Raw genomic sequence first — 18646 nt, forward strand, 5'->3', positions numbered from 1 at the left:
AAGCCTAGATTAGCTCCTCAAAATCAGGCAAATGGTGGGTGGAGTTTGGCTATTGCTAAATAATTTCAGGGGGGGGAATGTAATTACAAGGTGTTTACTGTCCCTTTAAGACTGTGCAAAATGTTAGAAGGTAATATTTGAACATATATCTCCCTCTAAAGATTAATAGGCCGCTCGTGATAACAGAGTAGGAAACACTTTGGCTGCTTCTTGATCTCGATGTACTAACTAGAATACCCAGGCATATCATATACATTATGCTTCCGCCTTACCACTGATGGCTCCTAAGATTCATATATAATGCCTTACACTCGGCTGTACAGTTTGTCTCGTCTCTGCAGTGGGTTTTAATATGTTAAAGCTGTCTAAGCACATGAGCAGACGTTACAAATTACCCAGGAATGCCAGGACTGCTGACACCTGGAAATAAAATGAAACTACGTAAATTTAGACTTTTGTAGCTCAGCAGTGGACAACATAAAAAAATCCACAACACAATCTTTGACTGATATAATAGTAAAACTTGCCACATTAGTAAGTTAGGTTCCTGCTGCCCATATGCCTGTGTAGCACGGAGGACTCCTTTCCCACAGGCAGTGCATGTAATCACTTGCCATAATCACAATTTAAGCATACAGATATCTGGCAAAATAGATAAATCCACCCACTTAGTTTAACTCGGTAATTGTAGTTTCCCATGGCTTGAGGAATGTATTTAAAGGAACATTGCACTGTAGGTTTACAAATCTGTTCAAAATGAAGTAGCCAGGAAGTATATTTAGAAGACAAACAGTGGTATTTGTATATAGATAGATAGAGAACAAATAATTAGGAGCCAGGGTTAAAATGATTGGAACCAGTGCACAATTCTTCATTCATTGAATTTTCAGGCCATATCCCGAGTGCTTGGGGCGTCGCACCATTTTATGTGAAAGGCATCCACAAGAGAATAGGCTGGGAACCTAAGATAGGTCTTCGATTATGTTCCAGGGTGTGTCTAAAACTGAAAGTTGTAGTAATCTCAAAGAAAAGATGTAGCACATTATAAAATAGGGGTGTAAAATAGGAGGACTAATAAATACTATATTTGCATAATCAAACACATACTAACAAGACAATGCAATAGCACTTACTCTGAACTTCAAATAAATAGTAGATTTATTTCTAACAAATTACAAAGTTATGTATATTTCCACTCCCCCTGCCATGTGACAGCGATCAGCCAATCATAACTGCATACACGTTTATTCTTTGAATTCTTGCACATGCTCAGTAGGAGCTGGTGACTCAGAAAGTGTAAATATATATATATATATATATATATATATATATATTATTTTTTTTAATTAATAGAAGTAAATGGGAAAGTTGTTTAAAATGACATGCTATATCTGAATCAAGAAAATGTAATTTGACCAGAGGAAAGGGAGCTGCTAGAGGTGTATATTGAGGTAAGATGCCTGGCTGTGGATAAGAAGCGTACGTCTATAACATCAGGAGAAGGGGAGTTATGTGCATGTGCCTAGACTGTAGTGGGAAGCAAACAGGCTGCAAATAGAGCAGGATACTTATACCTGGTGTGAGAAAGAGATGGAAAGTTTTGCTCTGATCACACTGTTTAGAATGTATTATGATCGCGAACTGCCAACAACGATGAAGCAATACAACATAATAGAAGAGTATATTTTACTTAAACAATGACAGTTTTGTTTTATGTTTAACCTTTACGGTTTTAAATAAGCACATTAAAGGGATAGGAAATTCAAAATTAAAAACTTGCCTGATTCAGATAGAGCAAGTAATTTTAAGACACAAATTCACTTCTATTTTCAAATGTGCATTGTTCTCTTGGTATCCCTTGTTGAAAAAGAATACGCACACATGATACACTAGTGGGAGCTAGCTGCTGATTGGTGCCTGCACACATTTGTCTCTTGTGATTGGCTAACTAGATGTGTTCCTCTAGCTGACAGTAGTGCAGTGGGGTTCCTTCAGCAATGGAACTAGAGAGAATTTTAAGCAAATTTGATAATACAAGTAAATTGGAAAGTTGTTTGAAATTGTATGTTCTATCCAAATTGTGAAAGAAAATGTTGGGGCTTCCTTTCCCTTTAACCCCTTAACGACCAACAACGTATGGGGTACGTCCTGCAAAAAAATGCAGTTAACGACCAAGGACGTACCCCGTACGTCGTTGGTCTTTGAAAGCCCTGGAAGCGATCCTGATCGCTTCCAGCCGCTTTCATGTTATTGCAGTGATGCCTCGATATTGAGGCATCCTGCAATAACAGTTTTGAGCAGTCCGATGCAGAGAGAGACACTCTGTGGCCCTCTCTACATCGGCCATTGATTGCCGTGTTCGTTGGTGGGTGGGAGCTGATCCAGGGAGGCGGATGGGCGGCGATCAGTGGAGGAGGGGGTGGGATCGTGTGTGGGGTGCGTGCCAGAATGTGCGCACGGGAGCATGCGCGCACGAGGGTGGGTGCGTGCGTGTGCGGGTGGGAACTCTACACAATGGAACAAGTAGTGGGAGAGAGGGTCAAAATAAATAAAATTAGCAATCTGGGAGAGGGTTGGGGGGGGGCAGCTACACTACAGAAAATAGGTGGGGTTTTTTTGTTTTTTTTTTAATAAAAAAGAAACAAAAACGTATTTGATTTCAAACTGGGTACTGGCAGACAGCTGCCAGTACACAATATGGCGCACAATAAGGCAGAGGGGGGGGGGTTAGAGAGCCGTTTGGGGGGATCCTACACAGCAGCATATGTAAAAATGCTAAAAAAATATAATACAAAAAATAAGCGATATCTTTTATTTTAGTACTGGCAGACTTTCTGCCAGTACTTAAGATAGCGGGGACAATTGTGGGGTGGGGGATGGAAGAGAGCTGTTTGGGAGGGATCAGGGGGTGTGATGTGTCAGGTGGGAGGCTGATCTCTACACTAAAGCTAAAATTAACCCTGCAAGCGCCCTACAAACTACCTAATTAACCCCTTCACTGCTAGCCATAATACACGTGTGATGCACAGCGGCATTTAGCGGCCTTCTAATTACCAAAAAGCAATGCCAAAGCCATATATGTCTGCTATTTCTGAACAAAGGGTATCCCAGAGAAACATTTACAACCATTTGTGCTATAATTGCACAAGCTGTTTGTTAATAATTTCAGTGAGAAACCTAAAGTTTGTGAAAAAGTTAGTGAAAAAGGGAACAATTTTTTTATTTGATTGCATTTGACGGTGAAATGGTGGCATGAAATATACCAAGATGGGTCTAGATCAATACTTGGGGTTGTCTACTACACTAAAGCTAAAATGAATCATAGAAGCTCCCTACATGCTCCCTAATTAACCCCTTCACTGCTGGGCATAATACACGTGTGGTGCGCAGTGGCATTTAGCGGCCTTATAATTACGAAAAAGCAACGCCAAAGCCATATATGTCTACTATTTCTGAACAAAGCGGATCCCAGAGAAGCATTAGCAACCATTTATGCCATAATTGCACAAGTTGTTTGTAAATAATTTCAGTGAGAAACCTAAAGTTTGTGAAAAAAATTTGTGAAAATGTGAACGATTTTTTTTTTAATTTGAACGCATTTGGCGGTGAAACGGTGCCATGAAATATACCAAAATGGGCCTAGATCAATACTTTGGGATGTTTTCTAAATATATATATATATATATATATATATACATACACACACACACACACACACATGTGAAGGGATATTCAGGGATTCCTGAAAGATATCAGTGTTCCAATGTAACTAGCGCTAATTTTGAAAAAAAGTGGTTTGGAAATAGCAAAGTGCTACTTGTATTTATTGCCCTATAACTTGCAAAAAAACAAAGAACATGTAAACATTGGGTATTTCTAAACTCAGGTCAAAATTTACAAACTATTTAGCATGGGTGTTTTCTTGGTTGTAGATGTGTAACAGATTTTGTGGGTTAACGTTAGAAAAAGTGTGTTTTTTTCCATTTTTTTCCTCATATTTTATAAATTTTTTAATAGTAAATTATAAGATATGATGAAAATAATGGTATCTTTAGAAAGTCCATTTAATGGCGAGAAAAACGGTATATAATATGTGTGGGTACAGTAAATGAGTAAGAGGAAAATTACAGCTAAACACAAACACTGCAAAAAAGTAAAAATAGCCTTTGCCCCAAACTGACAGAAAATGAAAAAGGGCGGTGGTCATTAAGGGGTTAAATATATTGTAACATTTTTTTGCTAAAATGGCATGGGTTAGATCACATGCAAATTGTAAATTTAGCGCAATTTATCAAAAGAAAAATCTTCATTATAGAGCATCTATATGGACTTTGAATATCAATTTCATGGGAATCAATTATTGAAAATATATGTATATTAGAAAAAACACAGCTGGAAAGTAAAAGTTCACTCTGGTGCCATGTTGCGACGTGAAAAAAAAGTAGGTCTCACAAAACAACAACAACAAAAAAAAAGGACAGTAAAGTCAAAATTTTAAACTTTCATAATTCAGATACATCATACATGTTTAAACAACTTTCCATTTACTTGTGATCAAATGTGCTTTTTTCTCTTGGCATCCTTTGTTGAAGAGTCAACCTAGGTAAGTTCAAGAGAATCAGCACACTGCTGGGAACTAGCTGAATAAATCTGGTCAACCAATGACAATAGACGAGCGTACACACAAATTACCAGCTAGCTCCCAGTAGGGCATTGTTGCTGAATATACTGTACATATGCTTTTCAACACAGGATACCAAAAGAACAAATGTTGAAAGAAGTGCATTTTGAATTGTTTTAAAAATGACATGCTCTCCGAATTGTAGTTTAATTTTGACTCATACGTTTTAAATTAGTTTTATTCATTTAGATTTATTTTTTTAACTATGTCCTTGAGTCTTTCCTACGTGACAATGCCTACTTAAGATACTATAACCGTTTGTGGTAATAGTGTTGGATTATTTCCTCATTAGCTCTCTGATTAAGATTAATTAGTGGATCAGCCACAGAAGTCTACAGATGGTAGCTGCTCACTAACTGGATCCATATGTCTCATATAAATAAGATCACAAGCACAAAAAGCATGATTAAAGACTAGCATAGATAAAATCTAGACAGGCATCTCATTTATCAACATTTCTTTCTTTAATAAGATGCCTGTGTAGACTTTAAAATCAGTAAGATAGACCAAAAAAAAAAAAAAAAAAAAAAAAAAAAAAAAAAGCATGGAGCAGACATAAGATTCTACAAAAATACAAAGCTAGAGGTCAAACTGGGACGTAGCTCGTTATGAAGATGCCTGAATAATTCAAATTTTATAGAACACTAAATTATATTTTTTTAATGAATACTTCTTTCAGTGTATTTCTAAATTATTCACTAAAGAAGTGGAAAATATTTGGATCCGGCATTTGTTTGAAGACAGCAGCATTCAAGTCTTTTCAGAGCCGGATATATAACTAAACATGCAACACACAAAGATATGTGAACATTCAGATTTTTGCGTATTGCAATTTAAAGGGATAGTATACACTAATTTTCATATAACTACATTTAATAGACACTACTATAAAGAATAATATGCACAGATACTGATATAAAACTCCAGTATAAAACCGTTTAAAAAAAAAACTTACTTAGAAGCTCCCAGTTTAGCACCGTTGAAAAGGTTATCTGGAACACCCACTACAAGTGAGAAAAACAGACACTCCCCCTCCCTTTGCATATAAAAAGACCCTTAACACAAACAGAAGCAAGCTAGAGTAGGTATAAGTCGGTATTCTCCGAAAACTTTGGGGCTTGAAGCAAAACTATCCATTTCTTAAAAAAATAAAAAATAAAACAATTATGGGCTATATAAATAGAGCATCTACAAAACATTAATGCAAAGAAAAAGAAGTGTATAATGCCCCTTTAACCTGATATATCCAGCTCCAAAAATAAATCAAATACCACTGCCTGCAGCAAAATAAATGCTGAATCTGAATATTCTCCCATGCCTACTAAATTAATTTTTCTTTTGCTTCCAAAGAAAGATTCTGGATTAAATTTAGACTTAAAGGGATAGTAAGCACCAAAAATTTTATTGTTTTGCATAACCAACACGGTTATATATTAATATAATTTTTACCTCTGTAATTACCTTGAATCTAAGCTTCTGCAGACTGCCTCCTTATCTTAGATCTTTTGACAGACTTGCATTTCAGGCAATTAATGCAGACTCTTAAATAACTTCACATACATTGTGCACAATGTAATCAATATGAAACACATGAACTAATGCCATCTAGCTGTGAAAAACTGTCAAATGCATTTAGATAAGAGGCGGCCTTCAAGGGCTTAGAAATTAGCATATGAGCCTATCTAGGTTTAGCTTTCAACTAAGAATAACAATGAGAACAAAGCAAATTTGATGATAAAAGTAAATTAGAAAGTTGTTTAAAATGACATGCCCTATCTGAATCATGAAAGTTTAAAGGGACAGTTTACTCAAAAATTTTCTCCCCTTTAATTTGTTCCCAATGATCCACTTTACCTGCTGGATTGTATTAAATTGTTTACAAGTAGCTCCTTTACCCTTATATTGGCATTTGAAATTGTTGATTTAGCATGTGGTATCCCCACCTATTCTGAAAGTTTGTGGCCGCGCGTACCAGCTATAGATAAGCTTTGTAAACACAGCCAGCAGAAGAAATTACACTCCCAGTGCGATATAGCAGAGATAAGGTAATAAAATGTTGATTTTCCATTGTTGTCTCAAAGTACTGGTGATTGTTTTAAGGACAGATATAAGATAAAGAAGCAGGTATATTTGCACAATGTGATACAGTAATGAGATCGGATTATACCTACAAGCTCAACCCATTTTATTAGGTTGTGGCTTCAAAACACAAAATCAGAGCTTTAATATACACAAATAAGCCTTAAAAAGCTAATTTTCATACATTTTTTACTCTGCAGTTGGTAAAAAAGCAATTGTAAACACATTAAGGGAAAAACTATTTTACAGTAAACTGTCCCTTTAATGTGGACTTTACTATCCCTTTAAAATATGTTACTGGGTAACAGCTATTTATAACTTATTTGATAAATTTGACACAATAAAGGTCTTCAATTTAAAAAGGAACATGAAAGTCAAATTAAAAGGAATAGTCTAGTCAAAGTTAAACTTTTAATGATTCAGATAGAGCAAGCAATTTTAAGCAACATTCAAATTATCAATTCTTCATTCTCTTGGTATCCTTATTTGAAAAAGCAGGACTGTGAGCCGACACATTTTTGGTTCAGCGCCTAGGTAGCCCTTTATGATTGGTGTCTAATTGCAACATCAATCAACATGCGCTACCCAGGTGCTGAACCAAAAATAGGCCGGCTTCTAAGCTTACATTCAAATAAGGATAGCAAGAGAACTAAGAAAAATTGATAATCTGAGTAAATTAGAAAGTTGCTTAAAATTGCCTGCTCTATCTGAATCTTGAAGGTTTAATTTTGACTAGTCCCTTTAAAAACTTTCATTGATTAAGATAGAAAACACAATTTTAAGCACTTTCTAATTAACTTCTATCAAATTGATATTTCTTACAAATCAACAAATTACTGCATTGCAAATAAACCATCTGCAAAACATATGCAGTCGTGATCTCACTGAAAAGCCTGAGTACTGTTTATCTTATGCTTGAATGTGGTAAAAAGGACAGATGTAAATATACTCCTGTAGATTGTTGGAGGGTTAGGGGGGTCTGGAATCTGCAGGATGAACTCTAACCAAAATGGGAACCATGAGAAAACCACCCAACAGCTTTCAGAGATAAATTACAGCAATGTTTTAAAAAAATTTTAGATGAAATTAAAGGGACAGTAAGATCAAAGTTTCCTAGTTTAGATACAGCAAAGTTCTCTTGGTTTACTTTTTAAAGAGTAAACTTAGGTAGGCTCAGGAGTGTGCACATGTTTTTAGCACTCTGACAGCTGCGTTTGCAACAAAAGCTCAACAATTTTTTTCAAAATCTAGCAGCCAGCAGATTTTGGCCAACCATTATATGCAGAGTATAATCTAATGTGCATTGCTCTCTTGCTGTGGAACATCTTCTGCAGATGCAGATTTTTAGATCCTAGATTTCCTTTTGACTTTATCTCTATGGAACACAATTTCATTTGGCACCTGACAGGGGAGGAGCCAAAATTAACCTGATCTTGTCACACATACATGGAGTGCTGGTGTTCCAGGTACAGAATTAAATTACACACACGTGTGTTTGCAGGGATTCATTAGATTCTGGGCTATGATAAATGCACTGTGGTACACTTATGCATTTAAAAGGATATAACTCTATAGACCTTAACCCCCACTTAAGGCCAGAAGATCTAAAATGCTCTGGTCTGACATAATTATCTAACGTATTGCAAGATCCCTAAAAAAAAAAAAAAAAAAAGCTAATTTTAGCTTGAGAGCTGGGGACCCACATCACTATCTATGTCTCTATATACATAAATACACACGTGTGTTTGCAGGGAGACCTGCTGCAGGGCTACTTATACTCTCACACATTCAGAGCTGTTTTACCGCCAATCTGTCCACCATGTTTATGACCCCTCCGGACGGCATTGCATGTGGAATCAATGGTCTCCTTGGCACAACAACAATGTATAACATTGCTACAAACACTGCTGCTGTAGAGTGCTAAAGATACGTGCACACTCTTGAGCCTTTCTGATTCAGAAAGAGCATGCACTTTTAAGAGACTTTCTAATTTACTTTCATTATCAAATCCTGCACAGTCTTTTTGTATGCACACTTTCTGGGCCACCAACTAATACTGAGCATTGCCAGCCGGGGGGCATAATGAGGTAGCTGGGTGGGGGCAATAGTTTCTAATATTATAACATTTTATGCTATACAAAGCACAAATGATTTGCATAATTTAACCAATTTATTGAAAGATATTTTGTGGAATAAACATTGAAAAATATTGATATTAGGTAATTGTAGCTTATTTTTAGCTGGGTGGTGCACCCATTACAAAGTTCATGGGGAGAACACTACACAGTGTATATGTATACAAGTCTGATTAACTGATGGCTGTCACATAATACAAGGGGCCGGCAAATTGAAGTAATTTTGAAATTTGCCAGAAAAAAAAATAAACCTACTGCTCATTTAAAATTGAGTGCAAGTGCTATTGCCTTGTCTTTCTGTTATACACTTTTCTAATGCTCTTGCCAATGGATAACATTCTTGCAAAGCTGCTGCCAAACAATACTCCAGAAATGGGCAGGCTCCTAAGCTTACGCCTCTGCTTTTCAACCAAACATACCAAGAGAAATTGTTAATAGAAGTAAATCAGAAAGTGGTTTAAAATTGCATGCTATATTTGAATCATATCCCTTTAAATTATAACCGCTTTACTACAAAGCCATTTCACACTCATGTGGTTAGACCATTTGCAACGTTAGTGCTTTAACATGTTGATCACATGCAAATTAGAGGGGAAACTGCGCTTTTAAAGAGCCATTTTAGCACAAAATTAAACTTTCTAATTTGTTACGGCATCAACCTTGTATTATCGATGCTTGTGAGCCATAGAGAGCTGCTGGACCCGATCAGAAAATAGCTGGTGAGCCAATAAGGGTTGCCACCTCGGCCATGTTTTCCTGTACACTTATGAGTTACACATGATGCAGGGTGTTCAGAGGGAAACATGCATTGTGCTGCTGAACAGCACAAAAATAGTGATCCTGGATAGCATTATTCATGTTCCTCCCTGCAGCATGTGTAACTCATAAGTGTCCAGGAAAACATGGCCGAGGTGGCAACCCTAGAGCCAATTGGTGACAAAAGTGACATGACTCCACCTATGTTCGGCTGGAAAGTTGCAGTGCTTGTGACCTCCTTTAACTATGTTTTTAACCCCTCTGTGGGTCAGAGCCTCGATAGTGCAAAAAAAAAAACTTACATGCTCTAATTAATTAGTGAATTTAATTAATGCCCTAAATGACTAATAGCTAAGGCTCATATGCTAATTTCTTAGACCTTGAAGGCCGCCTCTAATCTGAATCCATGTTGACAGTTTTTCACAATTAGAGGGCGTTAGTTTGTGTGTGTCATATAGATAGCATTGAGCTCATGCACATGAAGTTACCTAGGAGTCAGCACTGATTGGCTAAAATGCAAGTCTGTCAAAAGAACTGAAATAAGGGGGAAGTTTGCAGAGGCATTAATACAAGGTAATCACAGAGGTAAGACGTGTATTATAACTGTTTGTTATGCAAAACTGGGGAATTGGTAATTGGTAAAAGGGATTATCTATATTTTTAAACAACAAAAATTCTGGTGTTGACTGTCCCTTTAATGCTGCAGTACATCGTTGCTTTAAAGGGACAGTCTAGGCCAAAAAAAAAACTTTCATGATTCAGATAGAGCATGTAATTTTAAACAATTTTCCAATTTACTTTTATCACCAATTTTACTTTGTTCTTTTGGTATTCTTAGTTGAAAGCTTAACCTAGGAGGTTCATATGCTAATTTCTTAGACCTTGAAGGCCATCTCTTTTCAGAATGCATTTTAACAGTTTTTCACCGCTAGAGGGTGTTAGTTCATGTATTTCATATAGATAACACTGTGCTCGTGCACGTGAAGTTATCTGGGAGCAGGTACTGATTGGCTAAACTGCAAGTCTGTCAAAAGAACTGAAATAAAGGGGCAGTTTGCAGAGGCTTAGATACAAGATAATCACAGAGGTTAAAAGTATATTAATATAACTGTGTTGTTTATGCAAAACTGGGGAATGGGTAATAAAGGGATTATCTATCTTTTAAAACAATAAAAATTCTGGTGTAGACTGTCCCTTTAATCATGTCACCATTTCATTTTATGTCTATGGCTCAAAAACAAAAGGTTTACAAACTATTTTCTCCCTTACAATGAGCAATCGTGTAGAAGCACAGGAGACTTTAGTGTAATATATTAATACATTTTATATCACATGTACCTACTATCTCAAATAAATAAGGAACTAAACATCACAGCTCCAGCTTCCATCACACCAATACAAGGAAATCAGTTGTTTACACTCATGCTATTAAAAACCTATTTTTGTGTATAAAACTGTGCTTCCTCACAGTTCTCTAGAGACACCAAAGAGCACATTATAGAACCTGCTAATAATATACCTGGTTTAAAGCGACACTGAACCCAATTTTTTTCTTTTGTGATTCAGATAGAGCATGCAATTTTAAACAACTTTCTAATTTACTCCTATTATCAATTATTCTTCATTCTCTTGCTTTCTTTATTTGAAAAAGGGATCTAAGCTATTTTTTGGTTCAGACCATGGAAAGCACTTGTTTATTGGTAGGTGAATTTACCCACCAATCAGCAAGAACAACACAGTGTGTACACCAAAAATGGGCCAGCATCTAAACTTACATTCTTGCATTTCAAGTAAAGATACCAAGAGAATGAAAAGAATTTGATAATAGGAGTAAATTAGAAAGTTGCTTAAAATTGTATGCTCTATCTGAATCATGATAGAAAACAATTGGGTTCAGTGTCCCTTTAAGCAGTATGTATCATTTTGAAAATATAGGTTAAAGGGACAGTAAATGCAAAAAAAACAAATGTTACATAATTATGCACATAGTGCAGAATTATGTAACATTATATTATCGACAGGTTTAAAAATCTAAAGATTTTAGAGATTTACCCCTCAAAGTTGAACTTACCTGGTCTCTTCTCCATGATCTTCTGATCGGGTCTTTTTCAAAAGCACTTCGACAGCACGCCTGATCTCGCTATTGAACTGAATGTAGCGCGCTCCCACTACCAGACCAGAGTGGGAGCATGCTACATTCAGTTCAATAGCGCGTTCGGCCACGCTGTGATTAGAAAGCACGCCCGTGAAGCGCTTTTGAAAAAGAAGACCCGATCAGAAGATCCTGGAGAGGAGACCAGGTAAGTTCAACTTTGAGGGTAAAATCTTTAGAGATTTTTTTAAACCTGCACTATGTGCAGAATTATGTAACATTATTTTTGCATTTACTGTCTCTTTAAAGATTTTGCTGTTTGACCTGTCTAGAACGTTGTGGAATAAAGCACATAAAAAAATAAGACACTGGCTACAATGTGGCCTTCCAATGCATTTTACCTGAATTTACACCTCTTCAAACTGAATATCAGGAGTCTGAACCAGGAATAAAGTTTCAGTGTTTTGATCTCATAACAATATTCCTATCCAGATGTGTATGGAAGAAGAGCTTGTATGTGTCTTTGTAGGTTTATACAGCAATACAGCTATTAGTATACTACGATGCCAGCATATATTGGCACGTGCACAGTTCAAAACAGTGACAAAAAATCTAGCCGAAAGCAATGCACTTTTGGAGACTGCTTATAAGAAGAATTATTTTTTGTTTCTCTTATTATATTTAATATGTTACACCTATCGGGCTCTATTTAGTGGCTGCACACACCCAGCATCGCTAGTGTTAAAATCCCATGCTCTAACTAATGTATTAGAGCATGTCATTTTAACAATATAATAGCCCTTTAAAGACAAAATCATATGTTCCATCTAAGAATGTTAAAAAAAAAAGTGTAACATTTAATAACAAACTGTTTTTAGATTTGCATGTGTGCTACAATAGCTTTTTTTTTTTTCTTTTTTTTTTTTTAAGACAGTGAGTATGAACTGTACACAAACATACCATTTGCTGTCAGGTTCAAAATAAATTTAAACAAAATAAATCATAACAGGCACATCAAATCTGACATTGGTAGACAAGGACAGGTCTGTCAAGAAATAATAGGTTTATTCTGCAAAGATGGAACAAAAAAAAAAGGTAAAAATTTTCCTAACATGGAAACAATGTTTTGCCTATTTCCTGCACTGTCACGTTTGAGAACTAAAGCTAATGACACGTTTTGTGTTAATCCATTTATCTACAAACATACCACTGTCTGCCATTACATCTTGAGAGCTTGTGCATTTTACAACACCATTAACACAATGGTGATCTCTAGCAACATCAAAATGAGTTTTACTGCAGCCCATCCCTAATTTAAAAGTTAGTAGTTTAAAACAATGTTTCCGGTTTAACAAAGCAGGCAAATTAATTTGAAACACATACCATAATCTAGGATATGTTAAAAATATGAATTATTATTCTTATAACACTGGATCTCCCTGCAGAATATGGTCCAATGGATCATGTATAAATATTGTACTAGTGCACTGGGGTGTGTTCCATTAACAGCACTGCAAAATATCTAGGTAATATTGGAGTATACTACCCCCCCCCATATAAATTTTGACATTGAATATGCCAAAACAGAAGCAATAGAGTTTGCAAATACATGTGCAAATAATAAAAATCTCATGGTTATCAACCAAGCATTCTAAGCAATTAAATATATTAGCTATATTATCTTAAAATAATCAAAACATATTTAGATGCATATTAAAACTTAGCTTGATAAATTCCTGTAGGAAAGGCTCGTAATATATTTTTTGTAAAACTAGCTTTTCAAGATAATTTTATGTTGATTATTTATAAAAACAACTTCTACTTAGCTTCCAAAACGTGAGCCCATATTGCTAAAATGATCTAAAAATAGAAACCACCAGAAATAGCTATGACACAAAAGTGACCAAGGGAGGTTAATATATTACTTTTAGCTGGAGTACTCAATACATAAAATGTAACAAATATGCTAAATGTTGTTCGGCCATAGTTTTCTCCCAATTTACAATCACAACTCCTACTACTAAATGACCAGATTCATTACCTTTCTGACTGTAGTTTGGAGTCTATAAATATTCCAAAGAAACACCTCCTGCAGATCTTTTGTAGTCGCAATATATTTTTTATCAGCATGCATTTCATAAAATAAACAACAACAACTCAAAGTAGACAGATTCTAAAGCATTTGCTCTTTAAATAAATGTTGTATTTCTAAACAAATAGGGAAACAGCGATGGACCCACAGGGGATTAAGATTGTGAGGGTCAGAGTTGCTTCTCATTGCTCCCAAACTAGCCTATCCCCATCTTATTCTGACATTTCACAACAATGTTTTATAAAGATATACAATGTGGGTTACTTTGCTGAATACCTATGTGCCCCACCTTCGTGACCAAGAGTTGTAAAACTTAGTGCATTAGTAGAACGTACTAGTACATAAGCCTATGTCAAGACCACGACCTTCCCTCTACAAGATATTGGTGCTTCAATGCTAACATGGTCTTGAGAATTTAACCCCTTGGCCGCCAGGCGTGGCTGGGGCGCACTGTGATGTGATCCATTCCTTATAGCCATTGGGTTAGTATTTCCTAACCTTTCAAAATATATAATTTTAGCACACTAAGGGGTAACGGAATCCCTCCCTTGCCACACCTCTTACCTGGACTGTCCAGCTCCCGCTGCTCCGCTCACCTTCTTTCCTTTTCCTAGTCCTACAATCCGAGCGACACTAACGGTTGTGCACTCAGGATTGGACATTCCAACATACAGGGCGTGGTCTAGATGGGCCTTCAGGGTCGCTCACTAAGAATGGGCGGAGCCACATTCCTTCCCAGCAGCTGTTAGTTACCAAGTGCAGGAGTGGGTTAAAAGTGAGGACATAACGATTACCTAGCAAGGATATGGGCGTGGAAATTATTAGCCTTTTACGCTTCATCAATGAAGCAAACTTCTGACTGGATGCACAGGCGAGCACCAAATTGTGATTGGCTGGGGTCCTTGTAATGGACAGGACACGTAAGTCGTCAAGCTAGTGCTACAAAACGATAAACAAGATGGTTGTGACAAGCCAGCGGCCATATATGATGTGGGCAGTAAGATTTGGTGTACATGAGACCCAGAGTGAATTCTTGGCTCATGCTGTCTCTTTGCCAACGAAATATAATGGAAATTATGAAATGAAAATGTTTGTTAGCTCCTGCGTGGCATTTTCTCACGAAATCTACGCTTACGTTTTCTAGTGGTTTGAGAAACTTTATTTAAAAATAAAACCAAAACTATTGCTTTAACCCCTTAGTAACCACAGCACTTTTCAATTTTCTTACCGTTTAGGACCAGGGCTATTTTTAAATTTCTGCTGCGGTTGTGTTTAGCTGTTATATTCCTCATTCATTTACTGTACCCACACATATTATATACAGTTTTCTCGTCATTAGATGGACTTTCTAAAGATACCATTATTTTCATCATATCTTATCATTTACTATAAAAAAAAAATATATATATAAAAAATGTGGAAAAAAAAAACACTTTTTCTAACTTTGACCCCCAAAATCTGTTGCACATCTACAACCACCAAAAAACACTGTGCTAAATAGTTTCTAAATTTAGTCCTGAGTTTAGAAATACCCAATGTTTACTTGTTCTTTGCCTTTTTTTTTTTTTGCAAGTTATAGGGAAATAAGTACAACACTGAACACTGATATCTGTCAGGAATCCCTTAATATTCCTTCACATGTATATATTGTTTTTAGTAGACAACCCAACGTATTAATTTAGGCCCATTTTGGTAAATTTTATGCCACCATTTCACTGCCAAATGCGATCAAATAAAAAAAAAATGTTAACTTTTTTACTAGCTTATTAACAAACTTTAGGTTTCTCATTTAAATTATTTACTAACAGTTAGTGCAATTATGGCACAAATGATTGTAAATGCTCTTCTGGGATCCCCTTTGCTCAGAAATAGCAGACATATATGGCTTTGGCATTACTTTTTGGTAATTAGAAGGCCGCTAAATGCCACTGCGCACCACACTTGTATTATGCCCAGCAGTGAAGGGTTAATTTTAGCTATAGTGTAGAGATCAGCCTCCCGCCTGACACATCCCACCCCCTGATCCCTCCCTGACCCCTCTCAAACAGCTCTCTTCCCTCCTCCACCTCACTATTGTCACCGCCATCTTTAGTACTGGCAGAAAGTCTGCCAGTATAAAAATAAAAGTTTTTTGTTTGTTTTTTAAATTGTTTAAATTAGATATTTTCTGAAGTGTAGGATACCCCCTTACCACCCAACCTCCCTGAGCCTCCCCAAACAGCTCTCTAACCCTCCCCCCTCTCACTTTTTGCTGCCATTTTAGGTACTGGCAGCTGTCTGCCAGTACCCACTTAGCAATAAAATATTCTCTTTTTTTTATATAAATCCCACTTTTTCTGTAGTGTAGCTGCCCCCCCACCTCAATACCCTACCCCCTCCCAGATCCCTTTCCCAACATTATTCCCTCCTCCCTCTCCCACCACTTCTTGTTATAGCAACTTTAATGGTCGGGCGGGCGATTGAGATCCCCCACTGGCCGGAAGTTCCCAGCGATGGGCCGCCCACCCGCATCCCTGCAATGGCTCCCACTCACCAACGATCTGTACCATCGCTGGCCGATGCAGAGAGGGCTACAGAGTGGCTCTCTCTGCATCGGATGCTTAAAAACGGGTTTTGCAGGATTCCTTAATATCGAGGCATCACTGCAATACCCTAAAAGCGTCTGGAAGCGATCACAATCGATTCCACCGTTTGAAAACCCTGAGGACGTACAGGGTATGTCCTTGGTCATTAAGTGACAGTTTTTGTAGGACGTACCCTGTACGTGCATCCAGTCAGAAGCAAACTTCTGACTGGATGCACAGGCGAGCACCAAATTGTGATTGGCTGGGGTCCTTGTAATGGACAGGACACGTAAGTCGTCAAGCTAGTGCTACAAAACGATAAACAAGATGGTTGTGACAAGCCAGTGGCCATATATGATGTGGGCAGTATGATTTGGTGTACATGAGACCCAGAGTGAATTCTTGGCTCATGCTGTCTCTTTGCCAACGAAATATAATGGAAATTATGAAATGAAAATGTTTGTTAGCTCCTGCGTGGTATTTTCTCACGAAATCTACGCTTACGTTTTCGAGTGGTTTGAGAAACTTTATTTAAAAATAAAACCAAAACTATTGCTTTAACCCCTTAGTAACCACAGCACTTTTCAATTTTCTTACCGTTTAGGACCAGGGCTATTTTTACATTTCTGCTGTGGTTGTGTTTAGCTGTTATATTCCTCATTCATTTACTGTACCCACACATATTATATACCGGTTTTCTCGCCATTAGATGGACTTTCTAAAGATACCATTATTTTCATCATATCTTATCATTTAATATTAAAAAAATATATATATAAAAAATGTGGAAAAAAACACACTTTTTCTAACTTTGACCCCCAAAATCTGTTGCACATCTACAACCACCAAAAAACACCCATGCTAAATAGTTTCTAAATTTAGTCCTGAGTTTAGAAATACCCAATGTTTACATGTTTTTTGCCTTTTTTTTTTTTTTTTGCAAGTTATAGGGCAATAAGTACAACACTGAATACTGATATCTGTCAGGAATCCCTTAATATTCCTTCACATGTATATATTGTTTTTAGTAGACAACCCAACGTATTAATTTAGGCCCATTTTGGTAAATTTTATGCCACCATTTCACTGCCAAATGCGATCAAATAAAAAAAAAATGTTAACTTTTTTACTAGCTTATTAACAAACTTTAGGTTTCTCATTTAAATTATTTACTAACAGTTAGTGCAATTATGGCACAAATGATTGTAAATGCTCTTCTGGGATCCCCTTTGCTCAGAAATAGCAGACATATATGGCTTTGGCATTACTTTTTGGTAATTAGAAGGCCGCTAAATGCCACTGCGCACCACACTTGTATTATGCCCAGCAGTGAAGGGTTAATTTTAGCTATAGTGTAGAGATCAGCCTCCCGCCTGACACATCCCACCCCCTGATCCCTCCCTGACCCCTCTCAAACAACTCTCTTCCCTCCTCCACCTCACTATTGTCACCGCCATCTTTAGTACTGGCAGAAAGTCTGCCAGTATAAAAATAAAAGTTTTTTGTTTGTTTTTTAAATTGTTTAAATTAGATATTTTCTGAAGTGTAGGATACCCCCTTACCACCCAACCTCCCTGAGCCCCCCCAAACAGCTCTCTAACCCTCCCCCCTCTCACTTTTTGCTGCCATTTTAGGTACTGGCAGCTGTCTGCCAGTACCCACTTAGCAATAAAATATTCTCTTTTTTTTTTATAAATCCCACTTTTTCTGTAGTGTAGCTGCCCCCCACCTCAATACCCTACCCCCTCCCAGATCCCTTTCCCAACATTATTCCCTCCTCCCTCTCCCACCACTTCTTGTTATAGCAACTTTAATGGTCGGGCGGGCGATTGAGATCCCCCACTGGCCGGAAGTTCCCAGCGATGGGCCGCCCACCCGCATCCCTGCAATGGCTCCCACTCACCAACGATCTGTACCATCGCTGGCCGATGCAGAGAGGGCTACAGAGTGGCTCTCTCTGCATCGGATGCTTAAAAACGGGTTTTGCAGGATTCCTTAATATCGAGGCATCACTGCAATACCCTAAAAGCGTCTGGAAGCGATCACAATCGATTCCACCATTTGAAAACCCTGAGGACGTACAGGGTATGTCCTTGGTCATTAAGTGACAGTTTTTGTAGGACGTACCCTGTGCGTCCTTGGTCCTTAAAGGGACACTGATCTCAAAAATTGTATTTCGTGATTCACATAGAGCATGCAATTTTAAGCAACTTTCTAATTTACTCCTATTATCAAATTTTCTTCATT

General features: G+C 37.2%; 1 protein-coding gene across 1 annotated transcript in view; it reads right to left on the bottom strand.

Annotated features, from left to right (window-relative positions):
* Positions 1 to 14631, bottom strand: part of LOC128656156 (FERM, ARHGEF and pleckstrin domain-containing protein 2) — a 243117-nt gene extending 228486 nt beyond the window's left edge. Inside the window, exon 1 of the mRNA XM_053709896.1 lies at positions 14400 to 14631. The gene's annotated coding sequence lies outside the window, so the exon portion shown is untranslated. The remainder of the gene's footprint in view (positions 1 to 14399) is intronic.
* Positions 14632 to 18646: the final 4015 nt, after the last annotated feature.

This window comes from Bombina bombina, chromosome 4 (genome assembly GCF_027579735.1).
Source record: "Bombina bombina isolate aBomBom1 chromosome 4, aBomBom1.pri, whole genome shotgun sequence".
Taxonomy (NCBI): Eukaryota; Metazoa; Chordata; class Amphibia; order Anura; family Bombinatoridae; genus Bombina; species Bombina bombina.